General features: G+C 39.8%; 1 protein-coding gene across 5 annotated transcripts in view; it reads left to right on the top strand.

The window, feature by feature from the left end:
* Nucleotides 1-24,519, top strand: part of LOC131689698 (cyclic nucleotide-gated cation channel alpha-3) — a 520,080-nt gene that overhangs the window by 93,923 nt on the left and 401,638 nt on the right. For 3 of the 5 annotated variants that reach the window (XM_058974956.1, XM_058974955.1, XM_058974957.1), the window contains exon 1: nt 16,108-17,402. The gene's annotated coding sequence lies outside the window, so the exon portion shown is untranslated. Of the gene's footprint in view, nt 1-16,107; nt 17,403-24,519 lie in introns of those variants that run through there. The other 2 variants (XM_058974954.1, XM_058974953.1) reach the window with 2 other exon arrangements.

Below are 24,519 nucleotides of genomic sequence, written 5' to 3'. Positions count from 1 at the left end.
ATATGTGATGGGGGAGGCGATACTTGGCTCTCTGAGAGCGCTAAAAGGTAAACCATTATTTGATGGGGATTTAAATAGCCACCTGAGTATAATAAAGGAACCCAAAGTTAAACCTGTCTTGTCTACAGTTTAAGATAAAATGGAGGCAAAACCGAACTTCGATATCTCTTATGAGATCCTCATAGTGGATCGTCAGATATGGGATGTAGGGGTTCCCATACTACCTCAAGGTATCACTCTGTACGGATGGTTCTAGAATGGGTGAGCTGACTGGCTCGGGAGTCTACGGACCAAGAATTAAAGAAGCGATATCAATGGGAAATTAGCCTACAGTTTTCCAGGCAGAGTTATATGCAATATATGACTGTATCGCCGGTGTCGCCGAAAAAGCAAAATCTCAATACATCTGCCACCATTACAAACTACGACGCATACTTCTCTGTGCCAGCCCTGACCGGGGACGTTCCTACTTGTAGTGATGCTCCCTCGGTTGCTGCTGGTGCTGCAGGCCCGGGTACCACCTCGGTAAGTACCAGCACGCTCAACCCCAATCAAACTCCACATGCCGATAAACTTTCGCTCACAGGTGCAGCGGACGGAAAGGTATTTGGCATGGAAGCAGCCAGAAAGCAGGCCACCTCCCAACAGCAGCAAACTAATCATTACCAAGACGTGAGCATTCGTTCCCTCACCCCAGACCCTACCTGACCGGGGACGTTCCGCCTTGTAGCGATGCCCCCGGGGGCTGCTGGTGCGGGAGACCCGGGTACTTCCCGAGTAAGTTCGTCCTATGGTACACTTAATTCGGAACAGTCTGCTGTTTGAATATCTCTCGAAGGTATTCACATTACCGCCGTTGGAGGTTGCGGGTACCTCCACTCCACTGCTTCGATGGTTAAACCAACAACACTGGCCTGTGGGGATGTTTGGGTGATCTGCAAAGGATCATTGTTAAGACGGAACCCATCTGCTTGACGTTGCAGGAGACGCACATCCGGGATCAGCCCAATCTGGCATCATGGTTTGGACATCGATACTCGTGGGATACCGCCAGCGGAGATAAAATCTACAGGGTGGTGGGTATGGCCATCTGGATCGATGTGCCATCTCAACCGATATCTCTGGATATCGAACCGACCGCTGGACTGATTACCCAGTCCAGTGTGACATTTCTCCACGGACAGACGGAATCCGCCATGGGCATCACTATCTGCTCGGAGGTGTTCGCAGGAGCTTGTCAGTGGACTGTACTTGCCGAAAATGGCAACAGTGACCATTTACCTATCCAGGTTACACACGATCAGACGCCTACTTCATCAACCCGTCAAAGGCGGTGGCTTTGCGATCGGGCAAACTGGACCCGCTACAAGGAGACCGTCAACGATTCGATAAATCGGGACATGTCATACACGCCGGATGAACTCACCAGATCTTAAATCGGTATTAACGACATTGCGTGTTCCGGCGTGTAGCAGGAACGGGTTCCTGCCTCGCCGGCTTTGGAGAGGTGGTACGTCAATCCGTAACCGACGGCCAGTTCGCCGACATCGCTATACTGGGCGTGGCGAAGACTTATAATACTGTGTGGCGTCATGGAGTACTGCAACAACTAGCCAACTGAAACATTGCCGCAAACATGGGCCGCTTCTTGAGTGACTGCATGTCTAACCGAACCTTCTGGGTGGGTAAGTGTTTGGAGGTGCCCAATCCGACGCCTTTTCGAAGAAGAACAACGGGGTCCCCAGGGGATCTGTCATTTCCGGCACATTGTTCCATATGTCCATGAACTCTTTATTTGAACCTGCGGGATCTACGTCTACGTTGATGACATCGTGATAGTTGCAATGGGAAAGACCATTGGACGAACCCATCGCTAACTTCAAGTCACCGTAAGTGCGGTGAGCCGATAGGCGGTTCCAGTTGGGTTTAACATGTCACCTACTAAAAGCGTGGTTACGCACTGTTGCAGCACAAACCATTTCGCAACAGGGTTGCCGATCCTGCTGGATGGGTCGGTAGTTCCCTACCGCAAGGAACCGAAGATTCTAGGAATGACCATAAACTTTCGACGAATCAAAATCGACTGCCGCAGCTGGTGCGACTAATTAAAACAATCAGCTTCCAGCGCAAGCGCGTCAATCATCGCACGGCACTGAACGATTACCACGCGCTAGTCAACAACAGGATATTCTACGGGATTGATCTGACGTCCTGCAATTTGGAAGGTTTCATCAATATTTTAAGCCCCCTTATACCACGGGAAATTCGCGCTGTTTCTGGCCTGCTCCTCAGCACGCCTGCTGAAGCGACCAACGTTAACGCAGGGATCCTACCCCTTTGTAGGGCGGCTACGCTTACCGTCGCTAGAAGAGCACCGAGAGTTTTAGAGCTGACAGCCGGAGTGGACTACTTCATATCAGCGAGGTCTATCGGGAATATACAGACGTAGACCTGCCACCAATTGCCTGTCTGCACAGAGTTCGTGCCGTACCTGGCACGACTGTGGAGCCAATCTGGACACAAGTGTGTCGTTTCCGGCAGTGAGTCCAGTGCTACATATAACCGACTTATTGACACCAGGTAAACGAATCACGTTCGGCTATTCACCGACGGCTCGAAGATCGGTGATGCGGTCGGAATAGGAGTAAGCGGAATAGAAGAAGGGTTCCCCTACCGCATACCGGTACCATGCTCGATGAGGTGTCGACTTTTGCTCTCGCTTTGTCTCATAAACCGGTAGACCCGACGATGTACTATCTGACTCTCTGGCGGCTATACCGAAGGGGAAACCTTTTCATTTGAGCCATAGAGACTGAATATGAGCCACTCACCACAATTTGTTGGGTTCCCGGTCAATGAAAAGTCTGATAATTTGGCAGCCAGGGGAAGTCCCGTCCGCCGACGTCTTACCCCACTTGTTCTTGCCGCAGGGCCAGGCGAAGTCAGGGATTGCCGAAGTTTTCGCATGTCATTGGGAGGGGAGTATCAGCGCGTCAAATGCTCGCCCGACCGCTGGGTTGACCGGAGCGATAGGAGGGACGGAATAATAAGTTCTGCGCGGCTCAGAGTTGGGCTTACGAAAGCCTCTCATACACACACCTTATGGCGTGTCTCCTCCACCAATATGCGTTACGTGTGGAACCCGAACCAGGGTGTTCGTGAACTGTTCGGAGTACGGTGACCTCCGGCAACACTATAAACAACCGCTCTCTATCAGAGCAATCTCATACGAGCAAAAGTAGTACTGACCTTTCTCAAGGACGTAAACTCCTCCGTTTCTCCAGTAGTAACATACCAGAGCAATACCTATATAACCAAACAATAATAATTTCGTTTCACTTAATTGTGTCATGTTGGGAATTAGGACACCAAGAAAATCTGTATGTTTTGTTATGTGTGTCAATGTTTATTAATATATCACCGTGCTGCTCATTATGGTGATAATATCGTTGGTCAAACTTCTTAAACAGATCTAGCAATATTTCTTTTGTACAACACAGTCAGAGAAAGAGCCAAAGCGTCAACTTATTTCCATCTTTTCTTTTTATGTTATAAAGGAGATAACCTTTGACATTATCCATGCAATATTTCTTTTTAGTGGAGAATAATTTAGGTAGAGATTTTTTTCCGAAGCTAGCTTAGTTCTGTCACTAAGTTAGTGTCGAATTCTGATGAGACGAAGTTGAAATGCAAAATTCCATAACTAATTTATTTACAGGTTTTCTGCGCTTGACACGCAAAGATGGTTTTTGACAATTTTCTCTCTTAATGGAGAAAAAAGTTTTTACCTGAATTGTTCTCCACTAAGGCGAAATATAGCATAGTGCATTTTGTATTGGCTTGCTAAGTCAAATCAAAAGTTTCCATTTCATTAGTTCTCATCAGTTTAAATGAGCTCCTTTTCTTGCAGGACATCACGCTTGACATATGTCTCCATTTTTTGGAGCTAGCGTCAATCCGTCCTGTCACTAAGTTTGTTTCGGATTCTGATGAGACGTTGAAGTTGAAACGCGAAATTCCATAACTAACTTAAACATCTTGTTTGATACCCAGATAAAAAACTAAAGCCACATTGAATCATCTTCCTAGGGCATGATGTGAAATTATGCTCGTCATCACTTTCAACCTCGCTGATAAAAACGGCACTGGGCGAAGTCATCCACTCCCGTCTTGTCCGTGCATCGAATTGCGAGCCCCGCTAAACTCCAAAAGGATGGTCGGAATTGCCTTTGTTTCGAACTTGCTTCAAGATAGAGCTATTGTTATTACCGTTGTTGTGCTGTCAGCCTGATCACGAAATAAATGACTTGTCACTGCTGTTGATAATGGCGCCCTTTTGATGTTGTCTTGGTTGCGGTATTCGGTTGGGGGCTTTTTTTTCTAGGAAGCTTGTACTAAATAACTGCGCCGCCGTTTTAAATAGTGAACGTATGCTAAACTTCATTTTTTGCTAGAATTATTTTTTTGTAAAGTTCAGTTTTTATTCACGTACATAGCTACCATAGAGCGAACGTTTGTGGTTTTATGGTTTATGCTTGAAACTATTTTCCAAACGCTTATGCCTATTAGTTCGCTTGCTAGTGGGGGCTGCTTGCCGAAAATTTTGAACAGCCTGGTTGTAGGGGATTGGTACGCTTTTTGTACGAGAAACTTCGAGTAACTGTTAGGTTAACAGCAAAGCGAAGTTTGGGATTAAATGTACATATAATAGGTACAAAAATAGAAAGTCTAAATTCTGCCCACCTGTGCGATGTAGTTTATTCCAGATAGAATAAGTATTGAACCTACATTACCTTAATGGTTGATGAGATTTTGGATAGACGGAGAATCAAGGCATTACCCATGCTAATTGAACCCCACATCCAGGAACTGGTGAATAAACTTGTGATTCAATCAAAAGATAAAATGCGACCTTCAAATATTGAGAACTCTGCAAGCATATCAGTGGATTTGAGTTGACATCGATTCGGTGCTCAAGTTAAAGACATTCTCAAGGTCAATCATGGAATCATGAGAAGAAGCTTTTAAGAAGCGATACGCTTTCGCATAACTCTCCCCCATCTCGAATGCCAACAATTTGCCGTGCCACCGAAATACTCCCAGCATGGAAAGGTAACTTGACCGACCGACCGACCTTTGCATCAGTGCAGCGTCGCATGAAAATGAACCCCATTAATGCGAAAGTGAAATCCTTTGATGGTGCCTTTCTTCGGGAAGGTGATATTTTTTTATACAAATACCACTTTCGTCAGGGATCGACATTTTTTTGCCCTGCTCATTTGAAAGGCTGTGTGGAACAATCGCAAAAAACAGCATTAAGGCGGTATGCGAAATCGTAAAAATTCCTCATTATGCGGATCGTTTCTTTTTTCATATCGGCTACCCAAGATGAACAGGAGTGTACAACGAATTGGTGCTTGAGAGGCAGAGAGCGAGAGATAACCGATGGGATCTCTAGCTCTTGGAAATTAGTGCGATATTTGCCGAGCAAGTGATGCCAGATCTTTTTCAGTTTTTGTTAGATTTCGAAAAAATGCAATGTTTTAGCAAATTTGAAAATCGAGGACTATCGTGAATTACACTAGTTTGTTTTCAAAGAAGCGCTTTAGAGATTTTTTAGTTAAACAATTTTTTTCCTTTTTTTTAGCTAAATCATGCTAGAAAAGAATTCGGTCTATACCGGTGCTGGTGTCTGTTCCAAATATATATAGTGCCTATTATCACATATTATGGAGGGTGTTTCACTAATTTATTCATTACTCGGCCTGCATTCGATGGAATGCGTATAAATTGGCATTTATTGATTCGTTGTTAAGAACCAAGATAATAACACACACGCCTTGAAAATTCTAGTGATTGAAGGCAACGAAAACAAACACAACAACATGCCCCCTATTGTTGCCCTACCATTTGACTTAATTCGTAGAACAAACACAGACTAACAGACATAACACTATGAGGGAATTCCCTTAAAAATATCGATTCGGCAATTTTCCCAGAACACTAGCTCCACCTTTTATTCACGGTCTCAAACATTTGTTTGCTGGTGGCTTCCCCCTCAAGCTTGGGAACAAACTATCAGTAGTGGTCTACCCCCCATGTGCTTGTTCATATGTCAGTGGCGCCATAATTTCAAAAGCGGCCACAGTCCCAACTACAAATATTTTTAAAATGGGCGAAGCATTATTTTCGAGCGTTATGTCTGTTAGTATGTGGAACAAATGGGTAGGTTGGTAATAGAATCATGGCTAAAATAGGCTCATCACTCCAATATGGTTCATACTATATATTACGTTCATTCGTTTTAAATATTATGCTGTTTTGGAACAACAAAATAAAAGCTACCATTATTTTGAAATTAGTTTTAATGCAAAAAGTTTAAATTGCTCAACATTTTTCTAAAATATTTTGTTTAAAAATGTAAAGAGAACATTTATTTCCACATTTAACGGCCTGTTTATTATCCAAATCAGTTGAAAATGCCAGAGTTGTGACTGTCATTTACGTGCTTTCGATACGAGCGATTGTTGGGAAGCGACAGTTTGACAAGAAGCTATGAGTGTGTGACAGAAGTGACAGTTTATTATATATTGTCATCGAATAAATAATTTTCGTACAGACTAAAATACTATGCTAACTTAAACCTATTTTGAATTTGAACATGTCTCTACTTATGTTTAAGTCGTAAAGATGAAAAACGCAATTGAAGAGCTGGCAGCAAACATCTATTGGGTTATTCTGGCCGTATTGCGTGGGATGAGAAGAGCGCCGAAAGAAATCTATTCATCGCAACCATCTACCAGGAACGTTGAAGTTCAGCTTTGCAAGAAGCACAGGGCAGTCAATGTTGTGTGCGAGAAGATCGAAAATAAAAAGTCGCTGCAAAAAAACTCTCTTGTTTCGTAGTGTAGGGGAATTGTGGGAAAAACCGACACTGTGGGTAAAACCGACACCCCACAACATTTCCTAGAAATCAAATTTTTATTCATTTCATAATGATACATTATTATTAGTACGTTTATTTAGAGCATTTGAAGAAAAATTGGATTCATGTTAGTACGCCGAATGTAATAAAAATAAACAAAACATACGACAGCAGCGTTCATACTCGTCTGGATCTTAAATTTCGTTGGTAGATTTTAAGGTTTTAACCGAACAAAAGCTTTTCAAATCACCACATTTTTCACTACCTATTATTATCGGCCTGTCCTATGATCAACTAGGTGCATTGAAGACGAGTTTGAGAAATTCAATATTTTTAATCGCTTTTATAAAAAAAATGTGCGCTGTTGGGGTAAAACCGACACCCTATGGTTAGGGTAAAACCGACACGCTGTTAAGATGGTTGTGTATATTTGCGATTCATTTCAAAATACTGGGGATCTTTGTGACACTTCAATTAGCCTATTAGAACACTATAGTATCAACAGAAATGCACTGAAATACTCTTATTGTGTTTATTTCTTGTAAGTCTCTTTAAAAATCGAAAATTGGAATTTTTGCTTATCTGATTCTATCGAAGCTGTTGCTATTTCTGCAAAAAGCTCATCAAACCGAATTTCTAGTGTTCTCTTGGTTTGTCATAGACGAACTTTATCACAATGAGACAGTGATCTTATGTATACCCCAATAGATCGTTGATGATCAGAGTCCGAAAAATCAAATCTGAAAAAGATAGTTTTACTAAGAAGTGTGTGTGTCACTTATAAGTGAATGAATCCAATTAGAAGAACGTAGAACGCTTGCAAATCTTCTCTTACGAAATAATATGAAACTGGAGGTTGCAACGATGTGCGCAAGGATTATTTGGAAATACTCATCAATAAATAATCCTATAGCATAAAATACTCTTATTTATAGTACTACGCTTTCGAACTTTCTTCCCCTCACTACATGATGAAGCAATAAAAAGCACATATTAGCATCATACATACTCACACTTAATTATTCACGCATATATCTCATGTTTAATAAACATAAAGATTTTAATAAAGTGGAGAGAAAATAAATTAAAGGGGGTGTCGATCTTACCCCTATAGGGTGTCGGTTTTACCCGCAGTGCCTACAAAAAGTCACTTTGTTTTCCAAGTTTTACAACCAATAATTTTTAATGAAATTAATTTTTTGAAGCGCTGAAAAAATTTAGTCTTGTTAAGAATTTTCTGAAGAAGAATTCTGCATAAAAACTATAATTTTATTGGTTTGGTGGCAACTTAGAAAAATTGTTAAGCTTAAGGTGTCGGTTTTAACCATAATTCCCCTAGGCAGGTTGATGAGAGCACAGCGATGCTCATATGGTGGTAGTTCAAATCGGTTACGCCAGGGAAGCCGTCGAAGTGCATACCAGACGAAGTTCTTTTGCACACGTTCTCTACGATTAATGTGATACGGAGCCCAAACGATAACTTCATATTCTAGAATACTGCGTACTAGACTGATGTACAGTGCCTTCAAACAATAGACGTCGTTGAAATCTCGGGTGTTTCGTTTGATGAGTCCTAGTACTGCATAGGCTTTAGCAGTTACTGCGTTGACGTTCGATGACGTTGACGTTCGATGAATCGGAGCTTACGGTCAAGTATAACACCAAGGTCCTTGATGGAAGAAACTCGTTCTACTGGAATAGCCCTCACAGCATACTCAAACATAATTGGCAAGAGTATTCGTGTGAATGTGATTATGTTGCATTTCTGAATGTTTATAGTCATTCCGTTTCTATCACACCATGTCATGAATCTATCGATGTCCATCTGAAGTGCACAACAATGTACCAGAGTTGTTATGATGCGATAAATTTTCAGATCATTAGCGTACATCACTTTACACGATGTCAATTCTCTGCAAATGTCATTCACAAAGAGCACGAAGAGAAGAGGTCCAAGGCGACTCTCTTGAGGTACATCCGATGTGATGTCGAAAGGGTCTCAAAGTACAGTCCCAAGTCTCATAGATGCACTGCGGTTTGTGAGGTACGAGGAGATTCAATTGGTCAACCAGTCCGGAAATCCGATTCTCCTCAGCTTTTCAACAGATAGCTGATGAGGAAGACGATCGAAGGCTTTTGAGAAATCTACATACACTGCATCAATTTGTTGTCGTTTCTCTAATTTATCAATCAGTGCTGACACATAGCTCATTAGGTTCGTCGTTGTTGAGCGCTTTCTAACCAACCCATGCTGATCTGTAGTGCTGATGTGTTTCACTGCAGGGTAGAGAATATCTTGCAGCATATATTCAAACACTTTTGGAAGGCAGCTCTGGATTGAAATTCCCCTGTAATTTATGAGGTCATGGACGTTACCGGCTTTATGAATTGGTGTTATTAAAGCTTCCTTCCACTTGGCGGGAAAAATACTTTGATCGAGAGAGCGATTGAAAAGCATGGATATCGGTGCAGCCAACGAAGAAGATAATTCCTTGACGAAACACGGTTGTATTCTGTTCGATCCTGGTCCCTTTGAACCGTCAACACTACCTAGATTGGTGTACACTTCCCGTGAAGCTATGAGCCACGATTGACGGTATTACCTGCGTAAACTGCAATGGAACGGACGTGGGCGATCGATCAACTGGCCCTTCAGATGGAGCCGGGGCTGATCCATTATTTTGATGGATCCCATGATATTGAGTCGCAATACATAGCACCGACAATGGCGTTTCGACGACCGAAGCCGATCGTGAGGTTCAGGAATCAGAAATCAGAATATATTGGCTGAAATGGCACGTTCCCCGTATGTAGTCGGAGATTTATGCCTTGCCGTGTGTTTTCATCATTTCCTGAGCGGAAGGAAAGGACAAGGAGGTGTGGAGAAGTAGAATTGAAAGGGTAGGAAAAACAACAACACAAAAACAAAAACAAACAACAGGTAAGTTAAACTCACTAGTAGTTCAACTCGCCTGCGAGTAAGCCTAAAGCTCTTTACCACATTGGATAAGAAACTTTAGTATGTCTCTGAGCTCCAGTCGTCCAAACATAATTTCGTCTATATAAGGACGGCCGAATACTCTAAATCGCAATTGCGCTACTGCTGGACAGTTGTAAATCAGATGATATGAGGTTCCGTAGTCGGATTCACAAAGATCACATGAAAAAAAACTGAGTGCGCTGAATAGTTGCCGTGTGATAATTGAGTTTGCAGTGGTCGGTTAAAGCCCTGGTCAGCATGCCACAGTGGAGCTTCGCAAAATGTAGAGATTTTTTGAAATCACTGGGCACGGTTGTTCTAGAAACGCCTTTGATTGGCGAGACGTTTGTAGATTTCTCCAATAATTGCAGTGCTGGGACGAATCCCAGGACCGTATTTTTTCCCTTATCCAACTTGTCGAAATTGGCAGGGCGGGCCCAGAACAAACGAAGTCAATCGCTAAACCTGCCCCACGCCAATTCGTCAGCTAATTCATTTCTAGTAATACCGGAATGCCCGGGAGCCCAGACAAGGTAGATAGTGTTGACAATGCTTAGTTCTTCGATTTGAGTTCGGCATGCGATCACTAGCTTGGACCGTGATTTGTCTGAGCTTAGGGCCTTGATTGCAGCCTGACTATCGGAGCAGAAATTTATAACTCTGCCGGACAAACTCAGTTGAAGGGCCGATTGTATCCCGCACATAATCGCAGATTTCTGCTTGGAATACAGTACAGTATCTAACTAGTGAGTGAGATTGTTCCAATCTCATTTCACGACAGTAGACACCAGCACCAGCACATCCCTCCATCAGAGAACCGTCAGTGTAACAGACCACTTGCGTTTGTTGTTGTCTTTCCATATAGCCAGACAACCATTCCTCTCGAGAGGGAATCTTCACATGGAATGTACTGTAAGGAAAACTACATGTGAGTGTAATATTAATCAATTTAAACAAAGACCTTGTCTTTTAGCTAATTCGAGGCGTTTTTATGGAGCTTCTGGAATTCATCGCACTGTGATACTTGCAACTGTTTGCAAAGAATACATTTTGGAGTATTATCGCTGTACGCAGAGTGGTACAGGAGGTTCTTGTAAGGGACGGCTACGACTCTTGCTTTGACTCAAGTTTATTAGCCGGCGATGAAGGTTGCGAGAGCGTAATCGACTGTATAATTCGTGAAAGTTTGTGTATGAAGGTCAGCAGGTTCGTACACACCGGTCGTACTCCGTCATCCAGTGAATTTTCCCGCTCCTTTTGCGTTGATGGATCTAGCTTGCTACTGAGCAATTCAATCAGAAAAAATCCAATGTTCCTTGGGGTCTTCCAATTTATTGAACAAGCTCACGTGCTTGTCGGTATCATCGGCAAGAGTGCTCAAAGCAGGCGATGATTCTTTGCGAATTGATGAAGTGGAAGCCGAAAAATTTTTGTTTGATAAGGAAGTTTTTATTGTCAGAACGCTTTTTTAGCAAATTCCAGGTGTCGTGATTTGGGGATTCTTGAAAGTCCGCTGTCACGAAGAAACTGCCCAATTTTCTTTGACTGCTCGTCCAGAAATCTGCCTAAAGACTGAAGTTTTACTTCTGACTCTTTCAAATTAGTTTTTTTAAGTAGAATGCTTCTAACGTTTCAATATGGGGTCCCGTTTCAAAAATTTCAGTTGCGAAATTTTCCCAGGTTTGAAATATCGTTCCGGTTTGAATATCTTCCGTTCTACTGATCGAAATCGCAATATTTTTGCACTATCTGATCGGGAATTCGTGCACGTAGTTCGTATTAAAGTTCGGAATTAGTGCGACTACTATAAATAAACCAAAACAAGGATTTTTAGAAAATCCTTCGAAAACAGCGAGGAAAATGTGCAATTTGCAAGCATATCTCACGCAGAGCCGTCAAAAAAGAGCATGTAAGCGTTTCATTACATACGGGAATGTTATATATAAATACAGGTCACGCGAGCTTGTTTTGTATCAGTGGGTGCTCGCTTACCACACGAGCAACATGCTCGTCCGGACGGTACAATGAGCGGTATCTTGTTTGCGTTCCTGTACCAAGCGTCATCGCAAGGTTCTTCGCGATAAAATCCAGGGAATCACCAAATCCGCCATTCGGCGTCTGGCTCGTCGTGGTGGTGTAAAATGCATCTCCGATTTAATATACGAATGCTGATGGTGAGCAGGGAAATGAGATACCGTGACCTACACTGAACAAGCGCAAAACCGCAATGAATGTCGTCTATACTCTGAAGCGGCAGGGACACACTTTGTATGGATTTGGAAGTTGAAAAGGTAGAACTCACTTGTATCATTATAAAAAAGGCCCTTTTCAGGGCCACCAAAATTATTTCAAAGAATAAGTTTGCATTTTCTGTTTCATGGACTGTTTCTCCGTGGAGAGCAACTTGGGTTAATCCCTAAATTATGACTTATTTCAGTACGCAAATTGCAAATATGGCCAGAAACAAACTGGAGTGAAGTGGAAAACATTTTTACTAGGCGCATTCAAAAAAGGTTTATATATAATATTATTCTCAAACATGTTACCAAGGTGCCGTTTTACATTACTCTCTTTACCCTGAGTGTTCGATAATCTCCGTATTAGACACAAAATTTCAATTTTGTTCTTTATCAAAAATATGTTGTCGTCCTGAAAAGGACCGTTTTTACAAGAGCATTTCTTTGGTAAGTCTCAGCGTTCGATTTATGCTTTCTTTTCGGTCTTCTTGGGAAGCTGTACGGCTTGGATATTTGGCAGCACACCGCCCTGAGCAATTGTCACTCTGGAGAGCAGTTTGTTCAACTTTTCGTTGTTGCGAATCACCAGCTGCTGAAGACGTGGGATAATTCGTCTTTTTGTTGTCACGGGCAGCATTTCCTTCCAATTTAAACACTAGTAGCAAGGTATTCCATTACAGCTACTAAGTAAACGGCACTCCGACGCGTTCAACACAATTTGCTTGTGTATCGACCAACGAAGCGGAGGAGCTACGAAGAACACATATTGAGGACAACACAAAAAAGGACGAGCTTACATTGTGCTGTAGTCAGGTATAAAAACTCAGCATGCTGTTGCTCACGCTCAGTTCGTTTGCAGCATCGTAACTGTACGCCGGTCGAAATGGCTAGATTTCTTACCGGTCAGTGGAAGGGCCGGTAAGAAATCTGGCCTGGCCTGACTCATTACAACAAGCACTTGACAATAATCTCCCGCGAACTTCAAACCGCCGTCCGTTTGCTGCTGTCAGAAGAGTTGGCCAAGCACGCCGTCTCAGATGGCACCAAAGCTGTTACCATATACACCAGCTCCAAGTAAATTCCGAACACTGCCCAAACAAAAGGCCCTTTTCAGGGCCATCAATTTATCGACAAAGAGTGGAATTGAAGTTTTGTTATTACGAGCATCAGAAAGTGGCTTGTCAAGAGCGTTGGATGGTAAGTGAGCCACTTGTGAACAATACCGTCGCTTTCACATAGAATGGCACAAAATAAAAAGTTATTTGTGTGATTTGTAGACAGTTTAGTGTAATGATTCAATTTACAAAAATCGAACGTTTTCTAACGTTTCGATATAAGATTCCAAGCGAGCTAGATTAGTTTTCGTTGGAAGGTTCACCTCTGACAATAGAACAAAATTAAATTGACGTCATTGAGGTAAGAAAGTGAGAAGTGCCAAATGATGTAAAAAATCATGAAACCGCAAAAGGAAATGTCGAAAAATCATGTTGTTTCGACAGAGCGCTAGGTTTTGTACTTGCGAATGACTTCTTCGGTGTCTTCCTCGTCGCCAGAGTGTGGAATTGAAGTTGGTCATTCCGGCTCACGTGGTTGCTTAACTGTGAAATGATCAGTAGATAGGTCACTACTCAGTGCCCCCAAACGGCTGACTTATCGTGTCCCCATGCGTATGTTCCATGTTGATCTCTGTATTTTTGTTCAGAAATAAAAATATCGAAAAACCAACACAAAACTCGAGCAGAATAACTTAGCTTGAATGGAACGGTGATATTATCATTCAAAATACCGAAGCCAGTGAACCCATAGAGATTTGATCTATCAGGGTAAAATATTTTATCTGAGTCGACTACTCAGAATTGATTATAAAATACACGGACGCGGTTGGGAATATACCAAGAAAGAATGATGCGCTGTACCATCAAATCAAAGCACAAGGACATAAGTAGGGCTAGAGAAATAAGCTCGACGAGCTTCTCGAAATTTTCAATCACCAACAGGTTCAAGATATTACATCTGATGAGCAATCCGATATGAGAGTTACCATAATCAATAGTTGAACGGGAAAACGTCCACCAGCACAGCGAGTATGGGTCGTGTGCATGCAACCCAAAGCTAAACGCAAACAACGTTACTGTATTCTCTCAAATTTGATGATAGGTATGTTCGCATTGGAGCGGAAACAGAAACACTCGGTCTACATCACTGTTAATATCGTTGTTTGGTACAGACCAATCAGGTTAACTTGGTGGACACCTTACCATGTTTTGGTTATTGTGCGAGGAAAGTTGATTCCTTGTTGGCATTACTATTTCACATACATAATCTGACAACCCAAGGTATTTACCTTTTGAATCGAACCAAACCCCGAAAAATTTAAATGGGAAAACCTGATTGATCGTTACACTCATTAACGGAAGCTATAGTTGCACCATTACACTTTTTCTAGCAAATATGACAAGCTCAGTTTTCTCCGTGGAGAACTCGATACCCAGAGCAGTAACAGACATATTGTTCAAAGTATTTGGTAGTGGTCTTTGTAAATCAATAGCTTTAGGTCCATTTACAGAGACCACTCCGTCATCTGCAAGCTGCCTCAGCATACATGAACTGACAAGATCGTCGTTTACGTCATTTATGTAAAAATTGTAGAGAAGCGTAGGTAAATATGAGCCCTGGGGAAAGCCTATGTGGCTAAATAGTGATGTCAATAAATCACCATGTGAGAAATTGATGTGTTTCAGATAAGTTTCGCAAAAAGTTGTTTAATCGAGGAATTACCATACTTGTGCAGCTTCTCAGAAAGAATATTGATAGAAACTGAATCAAAAGCCCCCTTAATATTCAAAAAAATTATGTCATTTGTTCTTTGAATTTCGGTTAAGTACGACGCAAGGCAATCGTTCATCCCTTTGCCATTGCGGAAGCCAAATTGTGTATCTGAGGGTAAACAATTTGCTTTGACCCAATTGTCGAGGCGCAATTTGCTCATTTTTTCAACCAACTTTCTGATACAGGACAGCATTTCTATCGGCCGATACGAATTGTGGTCGAAGGTTAGTTTCCGTGGTTTTAAGATGACGATGACCTTCGCTTGCAATCATGAGAGATTATGTTAGCTTCGAGGAACTTGTTAACTATGTTTAACAATCGCCTTTTTGCAGTGTCTGGCATAATTTGAAAAAAATATTTCCGGTTATTAAACGTTGGCATCCCTATGAAACCTTTAGAATCGAACTATACATCGAAATATTTGGGTGTTAAACCTCACCCTCCCTAGAAAACACGCTTAAGAGGGGCGTCTGGTGTAGAAGGCAAAATAATCGACTTCATTTTTATCCGCTTAATTGTTAGTATTGAGCCTTTAAAATAGTCTCCCGCAATCTCGGTGGCCACGATGAACTTCTTTTGTTTTAAACAGCCATGCATTCCTCGCGGGTATTTGCTATAACACACGCAGATTTCAATCTATCGGCAACAATTTTTTTTGTGGGTGAGTTGATCTGATATCAACTGATCCATGAAGCTTTTGAGTACATTTTTGAAAATACCCGGGCATGAAGTGAATAACATTGGTCAACAGAGGGAATGAAACAGGATGAAAAGCAATTCCAGTGCAATCCGCTGTCCAGGCGTGTTTTGATGAAAAACTGCAATTATGGTAAGAAAATTACGAACTTATACGGCACATAACTTTCCGGCTATAATCTTGAAATTGAAGGAATTGAAGGAATTGGCGAAGCTTGGCAACACTTGAATTGTTTTCCCTTTAGTGATAACAACGTTCGCTACTCTCTGCCATTTTCACACTACTACCCAAACTCTTTCTCTCTCTCCCTCCCGCTGCATCTCACGGTGCGGGAAAATCCTGCGAGAGGAAATCTCTCTCAATCCAGCCAGACTCGCGGTTGATCTGTGCGTTGTAGCTTTCTGGCACTCTTGCTCACTCGCTAGCTGGATGGCCTGCCTGCCTGGCTGGCTGACTCGGTAGTTCCGGTGAAAAGTCCTTTTCCTCGCCACACTACTCTTGAGCAAAGTGCCGTTTTCGTATCCCCGCAGCCTCTGTAGCAGGCATAAGTTCAAAGTTTTGCAATTGGTTTAGTTCTGTTATCGTGGTTGGTAAGTGAGTATCGTTACCAGGAGTGCGGCTACCGTCGAAACAATGGTGGCGCCTCGCAGACACTGCTGGCGGTGGTGGTGGTGGTTTCGAAGGAGGATTGTATCTGGAAAACCCTAAAATTCATTTATTTGATTATGGTGCAAAAGTTTTCTCCGTCCTTATATGGCTTTGTGTTTGTGGATTTTCGTCTGCTACATGTTCGACTAAAGAAGTGAAAAACTTAAAGTTTCCTCGACGATTAGTGTCAATTTGCAGGTTTTCCCCGAGTGGGGTACCACCGATGAGAAGCAGAACACCCGACACCAGCTCTGAAGTAGTAGCAAGTTTTTCGGGGAGTCGGGGGGTATTTCAACGAAAAGTTGAACGTCGAAGGAAGATGTCTATAATGATTATTTACGATATTGGTCAGAAATGGTTGGATGAATGAAGTGACAGGCTGAGCAGTAGGAAGTGGGGAAAATCTTTATCGTAGCTGTGTGAGAGCGAGCGGAGAATACGAGAATGTGGTGGCTGGCAGAAAAAAAAAATGCAGCACAAGTGCAGTTCAATAAAACCATTATTTTCGAATCTATTTCCAGCATCCACCGGCAGTGATGAGGACGAAAGACACGAGCTGCTGGAAAAGTTTCGTCGTACGAGAAAAATGTCCTCCCGGCTTCAAGTGGGATAAGATTGCTTGAGGACATACTGGATGCTGGGGAAGAAGGTGAAATTTGAACGTCGGTTGGATAAGGGAAATTCAATTCGTTACGTAATGTATTTAAACTAAAGAAAAGAATTAATGGTGGTAAAAAGGTGAACAGTTTACCGCAACAGAGTGGAAGTGGAGTGAAAACGGAAAAGTAGGGAAAAAAGTTCAAAAAGTGGAAGTGTGACAGGGTTAAATAATTCATTCCAATCTGGTGAACTGATAATTAGAAGAAGAAAAAAAAAATTAACGAGTGCGCAAAGAATAAATGGGAAAAGAGTGGGGGAGAAAATAAAGGAATAGTGAGAAGCAGTTTCGTGCTTATGTACAGCGTTTGTGTGTTTGTAGCAGTATCCTTTGCCCTCAGCTGTGTTGTACTTCGGAAAAATGTGTCTTTCCTTTTTACACAGCACTGGAGGAGCAATTGTAAATAGGAGAAGAAACTTTTGCACGAGGTAAGTGGCTAAATTGTTTATTTGGTTAAAACAAAAACAGAAAACCGCGAGCATTTACTTAAACTTTTTAAGAAGATTTCCGAAACAATTTGGAAGTTGATAGCATTAATTTTATAATTTCGCAATTTAAATTAGATTGCGAACAGCTAAGTTTATTTTTCTCCTCTCCTTCAGACAGCCTTAATCTGCTTTCGCAGGAATTAAATTAAAATGTACGAGATACGACTTCTGTGTACAGTGCATTCGAATAGATACTAAGTTCTACCCACCCAAAAAATAACTCTCAAGAGAATTATTTCGTCGGTGTAGATGAGCATAACGACAACTTGTACACAATAATTCATTAAACTTGCACACTAATAATACTGCACTAATTTCAGTATGAGTTACCGTTTGTTTTCTATTTATATCTGACCATGATGTTTTCAGTGGATTTTGGCTAACTGAAAACAAAAATTTCAGCTAAATATTTGTATTAAAGGTTACTACTCCACTATACATTTTTATCCTTTGGGAGCCATATAGCATAGTGCATCCGTATGGTTCGTTACGTTTCAAATTGATGTTATGTTAGGTCAACAAATCAAAACTTCTGTGCTTCCGGGACCTCACTTTGGGCCAGTTGTTTGTTTTACGTTGGATGTAACGTCTCTCTGGCGCTTAGTCACTGCATGATGCTTTTGAAAAGATTTACTAAGTTATAGGTATTGTGACTTCTTGCGTACAAATTGAGTTTACCCAATTTTATCCAATTTTTATATAGCATAACACAATCTGCAGCAAGGTCATAGCAAGATACAAAAAGCTTTTTTTCGGAAATTGATGTAATTCATAAACGCAATCTCAGAAAGGACACCGCCTCGAACTAGAAAAATAAGCATACTGAGATAATATATTCGTAAATGTGCTACGAATAGGCTTCGCGAAAAGAAAATTCGTGGAAGATCCGATTATATCGTACATATGATGAATCATTTGTAGTTCTATGGAAACGTTTCTAGTTTTATTCTTTCATAAAGAAACGACTTTCGTAGGCTTATTACGAATCTGTTTCAAACGAATTACACGGTGCTACAGCGATTTTGTACTTTTCAAGTGACCTAGTATAGGTTGTAGATCCCGCCAAATGCAACACAAGACAATGTTTGAAAAATTTTGTATACCCTCAAAATCTTGATTTATGGCAAAAAAATTTTTTCGGAACCGTCGGCATTCAAAAAATTTCTACGCGATCATTAATCAACCGATTGTAAATTTTTTGAGTGTTCTCTAAAGAAGAAGAACCTTTTCATCGGTATGCTATGTTATGTTCTTTGTCAAAGATAGTTTTTCAATGAAAATAATGAAAATTGTTCAACATTCTTCTAAAGAAGGGAAGAGAGCATTTAATTTCGCATCCAACGACCTATTTATGATCAAAATCGGTTAAAAAATGGCTGAGTTATTAATGAAAAAATAATGCAACTTTAAACTTGCTCGCGTGAACTCTTCAGGGGTTAGTGAGGTATTATCTCGCACTATAAGATGCTGCAATTATATCCTCCGTTATTTTTCCCAATTTCAAGATCAAAGTTCACACACATACTTTTGAATGTATACGTAGTCGAGAAAAAAAAATCTATTTTTCGAAAATTTTGTATGATCCTTAAAAGTTCGTACAAGCAAGTTTTTAATTTGGATAAAAATTAATAACTCTGCCATTTTCCAACTGATTTTGATCATAAATAGGTCGTTGAATGCTGAATTAAATATTCTCTCCAAATTTTTATTTCCTAATTCTTTGTAAAAATGTAGAGCCATTTTCATATGTTTAATGAGAAAATCGCATTTTATTAGTGCACCACAAAACCAAAATATTCCATATGTTCATATTTCACTTTACAAGGTGACAGTTATTAACTGAATACAAACTGGAAACAAAGCTTTCTCTGGTTGTTTGTTTTCTTCTCTTTTGTTCTATATATCTGGACGTGCTTTTGGTTTTGTCGTTCAATGTTTCAGATTTTATTTCAGCATTTCAAAAATATTTTAAAAGAAAATTATGTAAATTAAATATTGATTGAATATTTAATAGCGGATGGCAGCTCTGGACTGGGAAACAATTATATTTTCTGATGAAATTTTTTCATTGTTGAACAAGTGCATAATACGCAAAACGATATAAAATGATCTATAGAAGCTTCTTTAAGCAATAAGCATTTTAACATAGCGTAATCTAGACCTGCATTTAGGACAGACTTAACGAGGCGTTAGGCCCTATATTCTGAAATAATGCTGCCATTGGGCCAGAAAAGGCGAAATATTGTGCTATACTGTACAGAGTTTGACGGGCCATGTTTTACATAACTAATGCTATTATACAGGGTGTTTGGTTCATGGTTAAGAACCTCTCGGGGGTGATAGAATTTCATATTTGGAGAAAAAAATCGTTCTACATATACCATCAAATCTCAACCGTTACAGAGTTATTGAACTTTTTGTGTAAAAAACTTATTTGTCTCAAAATACCTCTAACTCAAAAAGCATACTTTGTATTTCAAATATTTTAGGTCCACTGGGAAGGTGAGAAAATTTCGCATTGAGTGATGCCCTCACATGTTTCAGCTAATGCGTTTAAGTAGCCTTTTCAAAGTAGTTTATTGAAAATTAAACAATTTTAATCGATTTTTCGTTCATTTCTTGAAAATCCTAATAGTTAACCTCATCATTTTAATAATCCAGATTGTTAGTCTTGAAGAGCTGCATAATTTGTTCTTTGACATGATACACTTACCTTTTTTTTATTTTCATGAGTTTGGGTTATTCAACTTGGATATTTTTATCTCATTTTCACTAATACCAGCTCTAATTGAAAAAGTATGGCCCTTATTGTACTTTTTTTCTTTTTATTCGAAAGCCAGGCAAATTTTACAGAGAAAAATGTATTAATACGTTCAGTTAAGTGAATTTAGTATTCTTTTATAAGTAAATTAGTTTAAAGTTAGTGCTATTATTAGCATTTTCGTTAATTTTCTTAAAATAGTAAATAATAAACTTCACCATTAATATCATGGAAATAAAGCATCTCAGCAAGTTCTACAGTTCCTTCTTTGATTTCATTCAATTATCTCTTTTGGTTTCGATGCAAAATCGTTTTTATCACATCGTTTCATATGCAAAAATAACGATTTCGAACCCACTACATTTGTGGCGAGGTCATGCTGTGTTAACTATTAAAGAGCAGCAAAATGAAAAGAGATATAGACAAAGTGTCAAATAAAAAGTTACAGAGAACATTAAGGGGCATCAAATGAATAATAGTAACGATAATTTTGTTGATTAATAATTAGAATAATTAAAAAAAACTCTCCAAAAACACAAATTTTGAGTTATTTTGTTAGTAAAAAATCATTTAGTACACTTAACTAAAAGATATTTGTACATACACTGATAGAACATTTTCTCAGCTTTCCAATGAAATCTTGTAAATAACGATATAAAGCATATTTTTTAGATTAGAGTCTTTTAAGCACTTGCAAGTCGGCTACAGGAAAAGTATAGTAATGGAATTACAAAGAAATGAGAAGCGACAGGAATATGACGCCCAAGAACAAATTATGAATCGTCCTACAACCCAACTTTTGGATAATGGATATTACTATAATCATACTTAATTATTTCGAGAAAATTAGAAAAACCTCCTCAAAAACACTAACTTTTAACTACTTTACAGCTAAAAAATTTAATTAAAACTAATTAACTAAAAGATATGGGAACAGAACTAAATAGGAAATTTTCTCACCTTTCGAATGGAACTAAAAGATTTAAAATACGAAGTATACTTTTAAAGTTAGAGGTATTGTAAGACAAATAAATTTTTTACACAAAAAGTTCAATAACTCTGAGTTGAGATTTGATGGTATGTGTAGAACAATTTTTTCTCCAAATATGACAGTCTATCACCTCTCTTATTTTGTGCGAAAATATCACCCCTCTTCACTTGGGGTTTCTTCTCGAAACGCTTTTATTTTTCTTCTTCTCATTTTCAGAACACTATTTCAAATACACTTTAATCACACACCACTGAAAAAACACACGCGAAACTTTAATCGTTTACTAACTAAACTTCAAATTTTTTGCCAATGTGCAGATGACCGAAGGAAAATGTCCGAAAACTCTTATTTGTGCGTTTGAATTTTCTCTTCGAATTCCATTTTTTCTCAATGTAAACAAGCGCTTCGGTGCCTAGCAACAAGCGTGCGTTGCTGGCTTCCACATATCTTCACCTTAAAACATCAGTCCAAAAGTTCTGTTTAAACACTACCATACAATAGTACTACATTTCCAGAATATTTGAAGAATATCGAACTTTCGGCAACTTATTTTGATTGGTGTCATCTATTTATGATTAAAAATAGTTTTATGAACATTCTTGAAAAATAGTTTTATAAACATTCGGAATTCCAAATCAAAGTATACTTAACACAAGCTATGCGCAGCCAAAAAAAATTTTGATCTTGAAACTCAATTTTTTCTCGTTAAATTCAAAACCTCAGTTCAGCGACAAATTATGCACCAAAGCTACGTACACTCAACGTGTTTTATATTACGTCTGTTTTACATTATTAGCTTTGAAATGGTTCGAGTTATTTTCATGTTTCGTTTTGAAAGCAATTTTAAGTGAACTATTTTTCTTTAAATTTGATTTTAATTCAGTTTATTCTTTTCAGTCAAATTTGTTTTCCGTTGGTTTCGTTCCGCACCGAATGCTTATCACCGGCATTAGAGAGGCGACTGCATTTTCTGAAGCCTATGCATCATATGAATCGGGGCAGTTCACCAACTCTCACGAAAGAAAACGTCATCAGAAATTTTTATCCCAACGACCACTGCTGCGAATGAACTAACCGCTAAGCTGAGAAACAGTCGGTCTTGCCACATAATCTTTTGGAATTCCAATTTACTGAACTGGAAGATCGACTTTTTCCAGTTTCATCATATCAGGAGCAAGTTTTGATAATCTGGACAACGTTCACATCATGGATGGTTGACTCGCCCTACTTAATCGTTTTTTTTTTTCAAATCTCTTACAACTATTAAGGTCAGATTACAATGTTTGGCAATTAGTAATCCAAGTGTCTTGTACGCAGCTCACCTACGTTCGGACCCTACTCCGAATACAGTGTTTTGGTCCCTTGGTCAGATATTAATCAAATAAAATAATAACTTTTTCGTATCAACCGAGATCATTTTTAATTTTTGGACGGTACCTTACCGTGACCCCTCATTCTCAATTCAATAGTACTCAGGGGACCCGAACGGTCTTAGGACCTCTTCGTGAGCGATTGCAATTGCGTCTTTATGCTAAGGGTAACCATTTGAAAAACTTTTTCCTTTTCATAATAAAATTTTGTTACCATAACATTTTGTTGACACATATTGTCATCAGACAGCCTTATGATAACAATTTTAATCGAGACAGAGGGAAAAAGAAGGAAAACATTATGTTGGATTCCCTTTTATACCACTTAGAGAATAGAATAGCCCACCATCATTCGTATGACAGTATAGCATCAAACGGTCGACTTCTTGTTAACATTCAAAAATTCTAAGAAAGCCTTCAAACATTATTGCATTGCTGCGAATTCATTTCGTAACGAGCAGTCTGTATGGGGAGAAGGATTGGCTTAACCCAATAGCCTTCATTATACAGACTATCGTGTGCAAAGAAAAAACAACTGTCAAGAGAAACAGATGCCTTTCAGATGTAGTACCCGTTCTTGAAAAAAGTTTATTGATAAGAAAGTCCTGCTTAGCATTTATACCAGTGATAAATGTAGAGCGGAAAGAGAAGGTTATTCTGTTAGTGCATGAATTTGAATCACGTGAAACAATAGAATGAATGTTAAATCTATCATCATTCTGGTTAAGGTATAGCCATTCTGGAGAAGCTCCATTCGGTGCATATCTTTAGCGAATTAATTAAAAAGAGGAAGTTTCGTAGCGTCCTACATGGTGGGTTGACATACATCCGCAAAAAAGATCTACTGGCTTTCTGCGCATATCCATATTGTAATAGGCGATTGAAAATTGGAGTTAGAGTTTCTTAGTCGAGCCGAGGACTGAATGGTTGGAGTGTCCAAAATATTCCAATCGCGAATGGAGTATGTCTTATCCTGGCTGACACAGTGGATGTGTGCTTCTTCGCAAATTGTAGTGTTAAAATGAAGTACATGTCCCTAATACTCTAGAGGATCTTATAGTCAAACGTAGATTATAGGGCTGTTAGCCTATTTTTTCCCTGTTTCTGTTACCATCGTACTCACTTGAAGCCGTTGGTTGGATTGGTGTCTGTCATCTTTTTCAACGTATCAGATCAACGGTAGTTCGATAATTGGGGTATACGCTTCGAGTTGCCGTTGCGCACAAACAAAAGTATTTCATCATTCCCAGGCCTGTTTTGTTATTAGATTGGTTATTGGGAATGGAACAAAAATTACCGAGGCCAATTTATACGCATTCCATTGATCGTAGGTCGCGTGATTAAAGAAGTAGGGCTGCACCCTCGCTAATAGGGTTCGAACAAGATGTTTATCTTATTTGGCGTACAATAAGTGTAGTAATAAAATATGTAATGCTCTGACCGATAATGCCGGAAAGTTAATTTAACTATGTCTTCCTAGCTCACAAAATTCGCGTTAAGTGCCTCGCATAGTTGGGTCATGTTTTATATCCGAACTCACAGCTCGCGATTTTTGTGTTGTCTCCGTTAATATAACTGCTGATAGCATAGACAGAAAATACTTTCCGGCATATTTGCCTCTGGTGATTTCAAAACCGTTGTACTGTGGCAGAAATGAGTTTCCATTAATAATCGATAGAGATGAAAACGCCAATCACATTACTGAGGGCAGAACAGATATTTATTTGAAAGGTTTTGAATTGATGGAATACTTTAGTCGCATATGCTCTATGTAGGAAATCGCTGAATCTGGTTAGGGTGAAGTGTTAGATTCAGGGGCAAGGATGTAGAGACGGACAACTTAAGATTAAATTACAAATTCTACTCTTCCAGTAATATATTGCTCGCAAATTCTGTTCAAACCGCGATTGGAGATCATATTCTATAGGGTTGATG

Source organism: Topomyia yanbarensis, chromosome 3 (genome assembly GCF_030247195.1).
Source record: "Topomyia yanbarensis strain Yona2022 chromosome 3, ASM3024719v1, whole genome shotgun sequence".
In the NCBI taxonomy this organism is placed as follows: Eukaryota; Metazoa; Arthropoda; class Insecta; order Diptera; family Culicidae; genus Topomyia; species Topomyia yanbarensis.
The sequence above is the reverse complement of the archived record's forward strand: the minus strand, read 5'-3'. Positions and strand labels throughout refer to the sequence as shown.